This window comes from Mustela lutreola, chromosome 5 (genome assembly GCF_030435805.1).
Source record: "Mustela lutreola isolate mMusLut2 chromosome 5, mMusLut2.pri, whole genome shotgun sequence".
Lineage (NCBI taxonomy): Eukaryota > Metazoa > Chordata > Mammalia > Carnivora > Mustelidae > Mustela > Mustela lutreola.
In genome coordinates, this window is record NC_081294.1 from 135,890,932 (window position 1) to 135,904,126 (window position 13,195).

At 41.6% G+C, this 13,195-nt stretch overlaps 1 protein-coding gene and 1 pseudogene across 3 annotated transcripts in view; one reads left to right on the top strand and one right to left on the bottom strand.

The window, feature by feature from the left end:
* Positions 1 to 13,195, bottom strand: part of MCC (MCC regulator of WNT signaling pathway) — a 436,865-nt gene that overhangs the window by 128,843 nt on the left and 294,827 nt on the right. The gene's annotated exons all lie outside the window — the stretch shown is intronic.
* LOC131832538 (ATP synthase membrane subunit K, mitochondrial-like) lies at positions 3,998 to 4,269 on the top strand (annotated as a pseudogene).

Sequence of the window (13,195 nt, forward strand, 5' to 3'; positions counted from 1 at the left end):
ATAAATGAAGTTCCGAGGACGTGACGCACGGCATGGTGACTGTCCTTAACAAAGCTGTAGTGCATATTTAAAAGTTGCTAAGAAAGGAGAGCCTAAAAGTTCTCATAACAAGAAAAAAACACTCCATAGTCATGTGTGATCACAGGTGTTAAATTAGACATGGTGCTGATCATTTTTCAATACATACAAATATTGTATATTTTACACCTGAAGCTAACATAAATAAGGTTGTCTATCAATTATACCTCCATTTTTTTTCCCCCCAAAAAGGTGCCGTTTGAAAGACTTCCTGCAGGATCACTCCTGCAGCTAGATGTGTCGAAGCCTTCATCTCGCCTCATCTCCTCTAAGGCCGACCCCACCCCCTCCCAGAAGCACACGGTACTTAGGTAATTGGGTGGAATTGAGTTGTGGACTAAGAAACAGCTTGAGGTTGTTCTCAAAAAAGAATTCTCTAGGGACGCTCAGTTGGTTAAGTAGCTGCCTTCGGCTCAGGTCATGATCCCAGCGTCCTGGGATCGAGTCCCACATCGGGCTCCTTGCTCAGCAGGGAGCCTGCTTCTGCCTCTGCCTGCCATTCTGTCTTCCTGTGCTCGCTCTCTCCCCCTCTCTCTGATAAATAAATAAAATCTTAAAAAAAAAAAAAAAAAAAAAAAAAAGAATTCTCTCATTCAGACCTGGTCGAATGGCTCAGGTGCAGAGCCAAGGGGGTTCATGTTCAAGTTCAGATATTCCGTGCAGGTCACATTCTGGCCACGGGGAGACACAAGGGCGGGTTTCTTAAAATGCATTGACTTGCCCTCCTCCCCGTGACAGATCACCTTTTGAACTGCTGTGGGATGACCTAGAAGAAAAATAGAAAGCTCTGCAGCCAGGCACTCCTGTGTGAGTGTAGGGAACAATCAGAGGGCTGTCTGGAAAACAAAATGCCTCATTTCTTTAATAGTAGCTATTCAGGCAGCAAGAGGCAATTCGGGGACTAGTCAGCAAAGCACGCTGCTTGGGAGACAGGCATAAATGATACCATGCGATCCTCCCCAGCATTTATACATTGCCCAACTTCACTTTGGTTAAATAATGCACTTTGTTCTGGGGAGGACAAGTGCATACTACCTTGGCTATAGCTACCACGATAGAATGAGAAGGATCTATCCCACATCTCCACTAAAATGAGGAATTTTTTTAAATAAATTGCACACAAAAAAAAATTTTTTTTGAAAGCGCAGGATCATGGACAGGCTGGTCTTCATGGCAGGAAATAATTAATGTGGCATGCATATTAATTTTTTTCTTTCTTGCCTTCCAGCAACTACTTCTTTTAAAGAAGGACAAGTGGAGCCCCAGGCTGTACCTGGTCCTGTTATTTCTTTCATTTTTTTCCCCTCCTCCTTTCTGTCAACGTACTTTATTTCTACCCTAGGACAGAAACATCCTTCTCTTGTAGGATTGGGCAATGTGCAATTTTCCCACCTCTTGGGCAGGAAGCCACATTGCTAAAAATTTGATGAAACATAGCCACATGAAGCTCACTGCTTTTTGTGTGTGCCTATAACTCAAGTACCTCAGGGCCCAACTTCTATCTACCCCCCACCCCTCCTGTTGCTTATCTGTGCTGTGGAAGCTAATATTCACCATATCCACATCCCACAGATACTGGGGAGAGAGGAAAATGTTTAGATAAAGGTTATAGGTCACAAGCACCATAAAAATGTTACAGGATATAGTTCAAGCGGAGTATTTACTGACTTTTATATTTAACTCCTCCTACTTGGTTCTTCAAAATTCATCTCTCACACACTTTACGTTGCCTTTGTCATAGAGTCTGCAAAGAAGTGAGGTGGACAAAAGCCTCTTTGCTAATGAAGTCAGAGGTTACAGTGTAAGCGAGCACCTCTGAGGTGTTCTGTTCCACCAAAGAGCATGAAGGAGAAGGGATCTCAAGGACGAGACTTGAAGTTTGAGGGTCAGGATCCACATATTGCCAAATTACGTGCCATATGGTTATGCTAATAGGAGTCTCCTGAAGTCAGGTCTCCTACAGCAAAGTAAAGGTGTCTGACCCCCACACTGGCAACTCTGAATTCTGAATGGACACTTCACTGAAGTATTGGGAATGACCGCCGCTAAAGCTGTGGCTTCAAACATGTCAGGTGCTCCTGAGGAGCATTTCTGCTCTGTCTGGGCATTTGGCCATGACCTCAATGAATCACAGAAAGTGAGTTCCTGCAAGTTCACTCAGATATCTGCTTTCACACAAAACATCCTATCACAACTTCATATATCCACCAAGAAGCTCCCGAGACAAATTCTGCAAGCTGTAACCACGGCATGGTCCAAGGTAATCTCCTATCGGACAGGAAGCCATTTTCTTAACTCTGGAGACTAAAGGAAGCACAGAAAGTAGAGTGGTTTCATCACTTGAGTACCAATTAGTTTGCATTTCTGCCCCCAAATGTATTAGGGTCCTGTCTCACAGTTAGCTAACAAGGGCAAAAATGCACAGACAAGCAGAAGGCAGAAACCCCCTTTACCCAGAAAATGTAATCAGTGGCTCTATATCCCCTATCATTTCATAGTGGTTTTTGGGCAGTCTCCAAGAAAAGCAGCAGCCATTGGGAAGGAATTCTCCAGAAATTGTGAGGTTTCAAGGCACAAAGCATTTCAGAGAGATCTGTTTGTCAACCGAGGAGCCATGGAACTTGGCGGTAACTGACACTGTTGTCGGAAGCCCCGCCTAAGGAAGGCCCTCCCTTCCCTACCTCCATGATCGATCTACCATCAGCTGAAATTTGGCCTGAGAAAATAAAAATGGAAAGCTACTCAAATGTGGCAGATGGACTTCAGGCACTGTGGGAACATTAGAAAGAAAAGAATTATTATTTACGGAAAGGATTCTATATGAAAACACACAGGATACTTTTCTCCAGTCAATGAGTGGAAGACAACAGAGACATGTACCATAGCGTTCATACCAAATGAACATAATTCAGTTCAAACAATCCAGGTGCCTGACTTAATACTGATGACCAAATTCCACTTACAAATGAAACAGGATTCAGAGCTTAATGGTGCAGTTTCTGCCCATATGACCACAAAACAACACAGGTAAACATCTCAGGTGTCACTATCATCTCTTTCAGATTATTTAATAGCCCAGGTAAGGTTTTGGAGGTGATTATAGCTTCTTCAGCAATTCATGTGGATACAGAATAGCCTTCATCTTCCGTTCATTCCATATGTGGTCACATACTTCCTGTAGGTTTAGAGCTCAGAAATCTTTACTTTCCATGTACAAAGCTTCCTAAGTAATCTTGTTGGCATAAAAAGGACCAGAGGTGGCAAATGTAAGAATCTGCTCTTTCTCTACACCTCCTAAACATTGACAGATCCCAGAAGAAACCTACAAGAAAGAAGACTTCACTCATGGACATCTGTCCTATCTTGATGTCATTACCTATGTGCTGGATATATCATAATTTAACCAACAACTGGTTACTGGATGTGTGAACAATTTCCCTGGTTGTATAATGCTGCAGTGAAGAACATTAGGCATATTCCTGTAAATAGAATTATTTGTCCAAAGCCTCTGAATGTGAAGTTGCTTCCCGCACAAAAGCTGAGGAAAAGCTACTGCAATATATACTTCTGCCAGGTATATCTATTTTGCTTTACTTCCAGCAAATCTAGATAGACCATGTAAAAATTCCTTCTGCCAATATGGTTCCAAAATGATTTTTGTCTGTTTCCTTGATTATTTGAGGCTAGGTTTTTTTCCCCCTAAGTTTATTAGACATATGGCTTTACATTCCTAATTGCCTGTTCATGTTCTTTGCCCATTTTGGCAGGATGTTGACTTCTTAGAGTTTGAAGGGTATTATAGATACTCATCTTTCACCATATGTATTTGAAGTTATTCTTTCTTAGTTGACTGTTCTGTTCACCTTTTAACCTATATAGCATTTTTGGGCAGAATTGGTGCCTTCTGTAAGACTGAAATCATGGCAGGTCCAGAAATTGATGCCCAAACCCATTTGACTGGTATCAAAAAATATTTCAATTCTTATACTCTCACAGGTAGAATGAATTGTGTGTACTGGCCACATATGGAGGCACTGAAGTATCAGATCATACTTCAAGTTAAGGTCTAAAAAAATAACAGCTGTGAAAGCAACATAAATGGATTTTAACCTGTACCCCATCTGTTAAGTTCCCATGCCTGGAGAAGCTAATGTCAACTCATCATGTGATACTCAATTTGTACAATAAATTATGAACTTGAAAAAAAATTATATAGCATTTTTTGCATCTATGTTTTATATTATTAAGTTGTCTCCATAAATCTTCTTCGCAGATTTTTTCCCCGTTTATTCAAAAATTTCTTCTCTACTCTAGTCAGAGTTACCTACATTTTCTTCATTTTTAAAAATATGGTCATTTTAAAAACCTTTATCCCGTATGGAATTTTATTACATAAATTACCAATCCAAATTTGTTTTTACTTAACAATTGTCCTAGTACTACTAAATAATTAAAACCCTACGGTTCTTATTGCAGCCACTATGATACAACAAAATCCTCTTTATGCTATTTTAAATGACGGTATTTTAATGTTTAATGTTACATTAAAACATCCCGTTTGTTTTTCAAAAATATTTTAGCTATTTATTCTTTGGATAAAATTACCATGAAGATTTTTCTTTTTTTTTTAAATCACATAGGGCTTGGATGAGAACATTAAACATTAAACTTTCACTCTCCCCATCTTCACCCCCCAAAGTCAGTGAGTCATGTGTAAGCCTGCTAAAAACATGTAGTGGCTCTCCTTAATCCAGACACAAATTCCTCGAGGACAAACACATGCCTGTTTTTCCCTAAGAGTATTTTATTCCCAGCAACTATTCCAGGGCAAGCACACATATAGTTAATGAATGAATGAAATCCAAGTGGCCCAGAATTTTTTTTTTTTTTTTTTTTTTTTTTTGTCGTGAGTATCTTATTTGGTAAAGTCTCTCTAACCCGAAATGGCTAAAACAACACTCTAACTCTGAATGCCCTTGTAGCAAAGGTGTACAAGGGACTTTCAGGCCACTGCGCCAAACTCTGATCAATGGCATAATAAATCCAAAGATGGAAACCTCCATAAATTACTGCAGTAGTGACACAAAGGGCAAAAGAAAGAAGAGGGTAACACTGGGATATACGAAGATGGACTAAAACCACAGAGTAGGAATTTATGCTTGAAAACTATAGAAACCTTACTAGAGTGGGGTCCCCTTTATATCATTGCCATGGAGGAGTAGAGTGGTCAGCAAACTGCTTTTAAAAAGTCCTGGTCGGGGGAGAGGGGAGTCCTTGGAGCCAATGCTAAGAAAGATTAAAGACATTTAAAGAATAAGGGCTCAGGACATGGGTGGGTAGAGAGAGAAGCAACCTGAGTCCAAAAGATGACCTGACTCAGGGCTCCTGATCCATTCTTTCTTCCCAATACCTTGGTGAAGGGACTCAACTAAGAAAAATCAACCAGCTGGTGGACGCTGGAAGGAATGATGTGAATTGTGCCCAGCCTATTGGTAAGGATCACTTGCATTATTTAGGATATCTAGGAAGTATCTCTTTTGACTTCATTTACTAGTTTTAGGATCTATTTACAAAGATACTATAGCAATGTAATAATGACATTGAACTAAACAAGCAAAACAGAGACTGCTCATTTACAAGGGAGCGAATAAATAAACTGGCATATCCATATTTTGCAGGTTTGAGGAAGAATGAGATCTACTGGAGATGTTAGAAAATCATGATATATTGGTAAGTCTGAAAGAAGTTAAAGAAGGATGCAGACAGTCTGATCTTTTTCCATAAAGATGTTTTCCGTATTTGTAAATATGAGCATAGATGGGTACTGAAGAATAATACTGAGTTGTTAACATGCATTAGTTAAGGAGGAAGATGGATATACATGGAGGCAAAGAGACAGAGTTGGCTTTTGCATGCAATGCTTCCATGGTATTTTGACTTGTTAAAATGGGCAAGTATAGCTTTTGTGCCTCGAAAGGGAAGGCTAATAAATTATTATTCTTGAAAATAAATAGACATATCAACAAATTTTGAAAAATGGATATTAACAATGCAAATGTAAAATTATCTCAGAATTATCAAATGTAGAACAAACAAAATAATGAACCCCATTAGAACATACTTGAGACAGCCAAGCTTTGATGACTCAAAGCTGGAAAGAGGTTCTACAATTAGTTTCCCTTTGATTTCAGGGACTCATTTATTCTGCTTATCTTAAGACAGAGCTAATAGACCAAATGATTTTGAAAAGTCCTAAATGGTTCTCAACATTTGGGTATATTCCAGGAAGACTGAGTTAATTTAGCTATTCACAGAGTGGCACATTTGACAGGGAAAATGCAAATCAGATTACTATAGTTGGTGTTCAATTAGCCACTCCAACTGCAGGGGAAGCAGTGACAGAGAAGTAGAGATGAGGTTATATCCACCATAATTTATTTGACTTTTGAAAGCCTTGTTCAACCTGCTCAGGAAAATATTAAGGAGGTTGTATGAAATGGCAAATTTGAGTAACTGGGGAATAAATTAAAGATCACATGACAGTCCTTAGAATATACTCTAAAATATAGTTAACCCTAAGAAAGAGATAAAATAGTCCCCAGTCAACTATTCCTAGAGTATTTTTCATGTTTTCAACCTGAAGTTCTTGACCCATGAATCACTAAATAAAATTCGGTTGTTAGGATCAGCATAGGTCTAGACTCAAAAAAGGAAAGAAAAAGCAAACCAAGTTTAAAAACCACCGCATTAAATACTCCCTTTTTTCCTGCCCCCATTCCTATTCCTACTCCTAACAGCAGGAGCGAAACACTTTCAAGTCTGTTGGCCACATCCTGTGCTGATTTTCAAGGAGCTGATTTTGCCATTTAAAAAAAAAAAAAAATCAAGTTCAAGTATCCATCAGAAAAGTAAAGAGATAATTCTATTTTCTCCACCTCACAACAAAAAGTGTTTGTTGTAACAGGTAAGTGCTTTGGATCTCTGAGAAATAATTCCCCAATTCCCTTTTGTTGTATATTAAAATGCCATGTAAAAATAAGGCGGTTACAACAATAGAGATGGAAGGCTGGGCTCAGGCTAGGTTCTTTCTGAAGGATTGCAGCAACAGCCCGGCACCAGCGGCAAGAGTGAGGGGACTGTGCCCTGTGCGCAACAGCTAATAGAGAACTCTCAAATCTGAAAAGTTCCTTCTTGCATGCTCAGCTGGCACGTGCAATTCCAAAAACTACTATTGTCAGCAGAATTCTCAGGGTGAATGACATCTGTTGCCTCTCTACCACAGGCCTCACACACAAGTGAAACACTGATCTCAAACCTAGCAGCCCTGGTGACAGCTCTCCTGTACCTCAGACCTGTACATCCAGCTGCCAGCAGACCTCTGTGTCCAGGGATAAGCTCACCCCCTTCCAAACTCAACCTGTCTTCTTCCCTCGCAAAGTCAACCCATGCCCCCCATCACCGTGCTGGCCTGCTGGCTGCTTCAACCCAATGAGCCAGGTTCTTCGTGCCTTTTTGCCTATGCCAGAGACATGGGCATTCTTTTTTGAATTCTTCCTCCCTGCTCCTCACTCTTACCATTAGTTCCTGTTGATCTTACCTGGTAAGTCATTCGGGAAACTGTTTGCTCCTCCCCATGCCCGCTATCCCCATTCTAACTGAGCGTGCTGTTGTTCCACTGGATGGCAGCAACCGTGCTTTACTGGGCTCTGCTGCCTCTGGCCTTCTCTCCCAACTGCTCTCCAAAGCCAGAGCCGACACTCTAAATGCAATTCTGAGTATTGCGTGTCACTTCTCTTGCTAAAAGATCACTATAAAACGGCAACAATCCTTCAGTGACTTTCCTTTGCTCTTAGGTAGAGTCCGAATTTCTCAATCTAGCCTAAGAACCACACCCTTCCCTCCCTGCCCCAAATCTATGTTCTCTGGACATATTGAACGGATGGCAGTTCTCCAGGTACGTCGCAACCCCTGCCTCCCACCCTGTGCCACTTAACCGCACATCTCACTAGGGTGGTTTCTGAAAGGTCTTCTTGAGTCCTGGGGGGCCCCACTCCCACGTACCCTTCCTCCTTCCTACCGCAGCATTTACCTCACTACCCAGTGGCTCCATTTCTTGGGTCTCCTCCTCTAGATCCCCCTGAGGAACAGGACTGTGACTGGTTTACAACACCCATCACTGTACATGGCACACAGCAAATGTGGAATGTGTGTATGGTAGAGATTAGTATTACTCAGTTCCCCTGCTTGGGGGAATGAGAACTATGGGAAGGTTAACCGGGCATTGGAGGGCCCTCGTGGGACTTGCACAATGACACAGTGTGGACTTCTGGCAGTGGCCAGGGAAGCCATAAAGCCTCTGAGATGCACAGGGATGGAAAACCTACAGCTAGAAGTTTGTGTGTCGGCCACACAATTGCAGAACAAACGTGAGCATTAAAGTCAATTATGTAAGCCTGCTTGGGATTATGAACAATGTTAAGATTAAATATACTTTACCTTTAAAACTACTAAGAAATTAAAAATTACATTTTGAAAACCACAATTACATCAGCTATTAGATTTCTCTATGGTCCTTTCCATTTTTTAACCATGTGTGTGTGTTTTTTTAATGGCTATAATCATAGTGTACATACATTGCTCATTTACTGTTATCTTGTATAGATTTTCCTAAGTGGGTGTAGCGTCTTCATATGTTTTTAATGACTGAGTAAATGTTATCAAGGAAATACTCAATTTTCTCAATCATATACAGGAAATTTCTGATCTTTACTAATTTAAAAAATATAACATATATAAAAAATGTTTATATGTACACTTTTTTTTTTCCAAATCAGAACAGAGTTAATTTTTTTCCCATTTCAGTGGTGACAAAGACCAGAGGAAGGAAGAGATGCTGCTCAGAGAAGAAGCAGGGATTCAGATAGGCAAGGCGCAACTTAGAGTATGTTCTGGAAAGACCTGAGAAGAGCAATACCAGAGTTACTCGTGGTCCTCAGTTAAATATGGTGCTGCCTTTCTGCTGTCCCTGTTCAGAAAGACAACATCCCAGTGGTGAGAGGACCATCTTGACATCTCAGCACCCAGCAGCTCTTCTAGCAAGATGGCTAAGTATCTCATTGAAACATGAAAGCCGTGACTGACAGCAGAGGACTCTGAACTTCCAGTAACTGAGGGACTAGCAGGCAAGAAGAAGAGCATAACAGGGGAGGAGCAGCTACCAGGACAGAATATTTATTTATGAGGAACACTGTGGGGAGCATAACCAAAGGAATAATATGATCTCTACCCAATCTGCCCACAGCCGGCGGTCACCCCATAATACTCCCTTCTCACCCCCACGTCCGATCCTAGCAGGGATGGCTGAATTTCCGCCAACAGCCCGCTGCCTTCCTCAGTGGGCTTCCTATAACTAAAATTTGATGCAGCACTCATGTAAATATTCTTCCTCACACAACTGTCATCTTCTATCATTCTTGTGCTAACCTCAACAATCTTCCCATTCCACTTCCACTGTCGAGGAATAATAAAATCCTCCTGGAGGTCTCATTCTTAATTAATATGCTGTTTTCTTTTCCTCCCACCCTGGTAGCATGGATCCAGTCCTTGTGGAAGGCAGAGGGCATCTCAAGTCTCCCTGAAAACACAGAGCTATCGTCTCTAGTCACTACAGTCCTGTGTCTGTCCATTCTATTTATCAAAAAAAAAAACAAACTTGTAACAATATTTATACATCCTCTAAGAAGCTGTGCTACTGTTAAGCCTTGGATTTAACAGAGTTTAAAAATCAGAGGACAAATGATCAACAAGTCGTACTTTACTGTTAAAGATGCTATATATCTCACGTGCCACTCCCCACCCCCACACCTCTTCTGTGCCTCATTCAGTACCCTACAGAGACTCCTTAAGAACACAGTCTGTGCTTTCAGCAATAACTGACATCCCTGTAAATCCATGTAATGTTCAGAAAATAAATCCAGTGCTCTCTCTGCCCACAGAGCAACATTAATCTTATGAACAGTAGTACAGAGCGACCTCCCCTCTTCCCTGGCTCCTCTCCCCTCCCCCTCCATCTGCTTTAAGTAGGGCAAGTATTTTACTCCCGTTAATTGTTCTGACAGATGAGGATCAACACTGCTTTAATCCATTTGCAGCCGAGCACTAGGTACATTTGTCTTCTCCAGTGCTGTTAAGAGACAAGTACTTTGGCTGTTAGGAACACGAGCTACTTCAGGGCCATGCTCAGGACTCTGAAGTGACTGGCTCTGGACTCCTCACGAATCCGAGGGAAACTCTTCCCAAGCCCGGTTCAAGGGTTTCAGGTTACCACTGTGCTCCTTTTAAGACTTGAAAAACTGTAGATGCAGGATTTTGTTAAATTAAGGCCAGTTGGATTCCATTGATCTCAGAAGTTAATGTAGTGCCTCATTTACTAATTAATTGTATGCAAGTTCTCTAAAAGACAAAAGGAGGTGGCTGATTTGCGAGGACATGGATGGAACTAGAGGGTATCAGGCTTAGCGAAATAAGTCAATCGGAGAAAGACAACTATCATATGATCTCCCTGATATGAGGAAGTAGAGAGACAACGTGGGGGGCTTGGGGGGTAGGAAAAGAATAAATGAAACAAGATGGGATCAGGAGGGAGACAAACCATAAAAGACTCTTAATCTCACAAAACTGAGGGTTGCTGGGGAGAGGCGGGTAGGGAGAGGGGGGTGGGGTTATGGACACTGGGGAAGGTATGTGCTATGGTGAGTGCTTTTAAGTGTGTAAACCCAGTGATTCAAGACCTGTACCCCTGGGGCTAATAATACATTTTGCATTAATTAAAAAAAAAAAAAAAAAAAAAAAAAGGACGTGGCTGAATTCAGTAAGATTTTTTTTTTTTTAAGATTTTATTTATTTATTTGACAGACAGATCACCAGTAGACAGAGAGGCAGGCAGAGAGAGAGAGAGGAGGAAGCAGGCTCCCCGTGGAGCAGAGAGCCTGATGCGGGGCTTGATCCCAGGACCCTGAGATCATGACCCGAGCCGAAGGCAGAGGCTCTAACCCACTGAGCCACCCAGGTGCCCCCTGAATTCAGTAAGATTTTACTCAAATTTGGCAACCACGTTAGGAACCGTGAGCCTTCTGCAAGGATATACCACCTATTTCCATCTCACACTGGGGAGCACGAGAACCCAGGGCTGCTGGTGTTTCCAAGAGCAAGGCCTTAGAGTGCAGGCACACCTGGGTTCAGATCCCAGCTCCACCATTTGTCACTTCCATGCCCTGTGGCTGTGCGTACTGCAAGTATCCAATGATTTAGCACATGTAACACCCAGCCCAATACCGTCCCGAACCAAAGGCTTCGGGTTGTTCACTTAAGCTACTGCTACGCATTCCTACGTCTTGGTTTTGAATTCTCTGAAAAGTAGCTTCACGTGCTGGACTATGTGTTTCCTAGATATTTCTACTCCCACCTCGCGAGTGCAGCTGAAGAAGACTTCTACAGAGAATGAGCTCAGTGGTGGCCTGCCACCCTCCTCCCCCAATTCCAGCACAGATATAGCTCCTCACACCGTCCTCCCTGAGCACTATTTCGCTGCCGGCTCTAGACTCCACTGGCCCAGCTCTACTGCTTACCATCCCCCCCCTACCCCCAAACCTGGTTTTGAATTGGTCATTTTCTCTTTCCTAATGCCTCTATTGGTCTCATTTCTCTTCATTTCCATCCTCTGACTCCCATGCTTTCAATTCAATAACCTTATACATTTCGAGTTTTCAGTTCAGTGCTTCCAGTTCGGAAATCTAATGAAGGAAAATAAATACGGTAGGACTCAGATTTGTGGGCTATACTGCACAGAGAACCCACCCGCCAAACCCACTTGCTGTTCTTCGCAGACAGCACCACTGACTCCCTCCTCCTCTTTCACGTCCCCCCTCTGCTTTCAACCCTGTTCAAGCTACACTGGTGAGAGAAGAGTATTCTAGTTCGCGGGCTCTTTCTCCTTCACCTTCCAGGCAGGGCTGAGTGGCCCATGAGCAGCTTCTTAACAAAAATTCCTATGACAGACATGGCAAATGCTTATGCTATATTGTCACCGCTTCTTACCCAAAACAAATACCCATTTGCACCTGTTAGGGTAGCGACAATGTCAAGAGGACCAGTTTCTTTCTCTATACACTAGAAAATATTAAATGTCCACAATAGCCAAACTATAGAAAGAGCCCAGATGTCCCTTGACAAATGGATAAAGAAGATGTGGTATATATACATACGTACATATACATATACATACACATACGCACAGACACAAACACACACTAGACTATTACACAGGCATCGAAAAATTGAAATCTTGCCACTTGCAACGACATGGATGGAGCCAAAGGGTATTATGCTAAGTGAAATAAGTCAATCAGAGAAAGTCAATTTTCATAGGATCTCACTGATATGCAGAATTTAAGAAACAAAGCAGAGCATCATAGGGGAAAGGAGGGAAAAATGAAACAAAAGGAAACCAGAAAGGGAGACAAACCGTTAAGAGACTCTTCATCTTGGGGAAACAAACTGAAGGTTGCTGGGGGTAGGGGCTGGGGGAGGGATGGGGTGGCTGGGTGATGGACCCTGGGGAGGGTATGTGCTATAGTGAGTGCTGTGAACTGTGTAAGACTGAAGACTCACAGACCTGTACCCCTGAAACAAATCACACATTATATGTTAATTTTTTTAAAAAAAGGTAAATGGTAAATATAACTGGATGCAGGATTTTAGGTAATTTTGGCTTTAGTATTCTCTGACTTCCTATATTTTACAACGAAGGGTAAAATTATTTCTCTAATGAGAAATTCGAATTATGTGAAATAATGTCCTACCTGTCCCCATTCAGCACTCTACATTGCAAACCATCATTAATCCTGTTTATAATTTAGTCTAAAATAATCCCAAATAGCCAATTCTAATTTTGAAGAGCCACAGCTTTGACTAGCCAAACTGATTAAATTATATTGATGTAGCAGTGACCTAAAAACCTATATGCATTCTTCTAAGCTCTAAGTTTAAGACCAACAAATGTCTTCATGAACTCAAAGACAAATTAATAAAGACAACTCAATTTAAATCACCAGAAAAA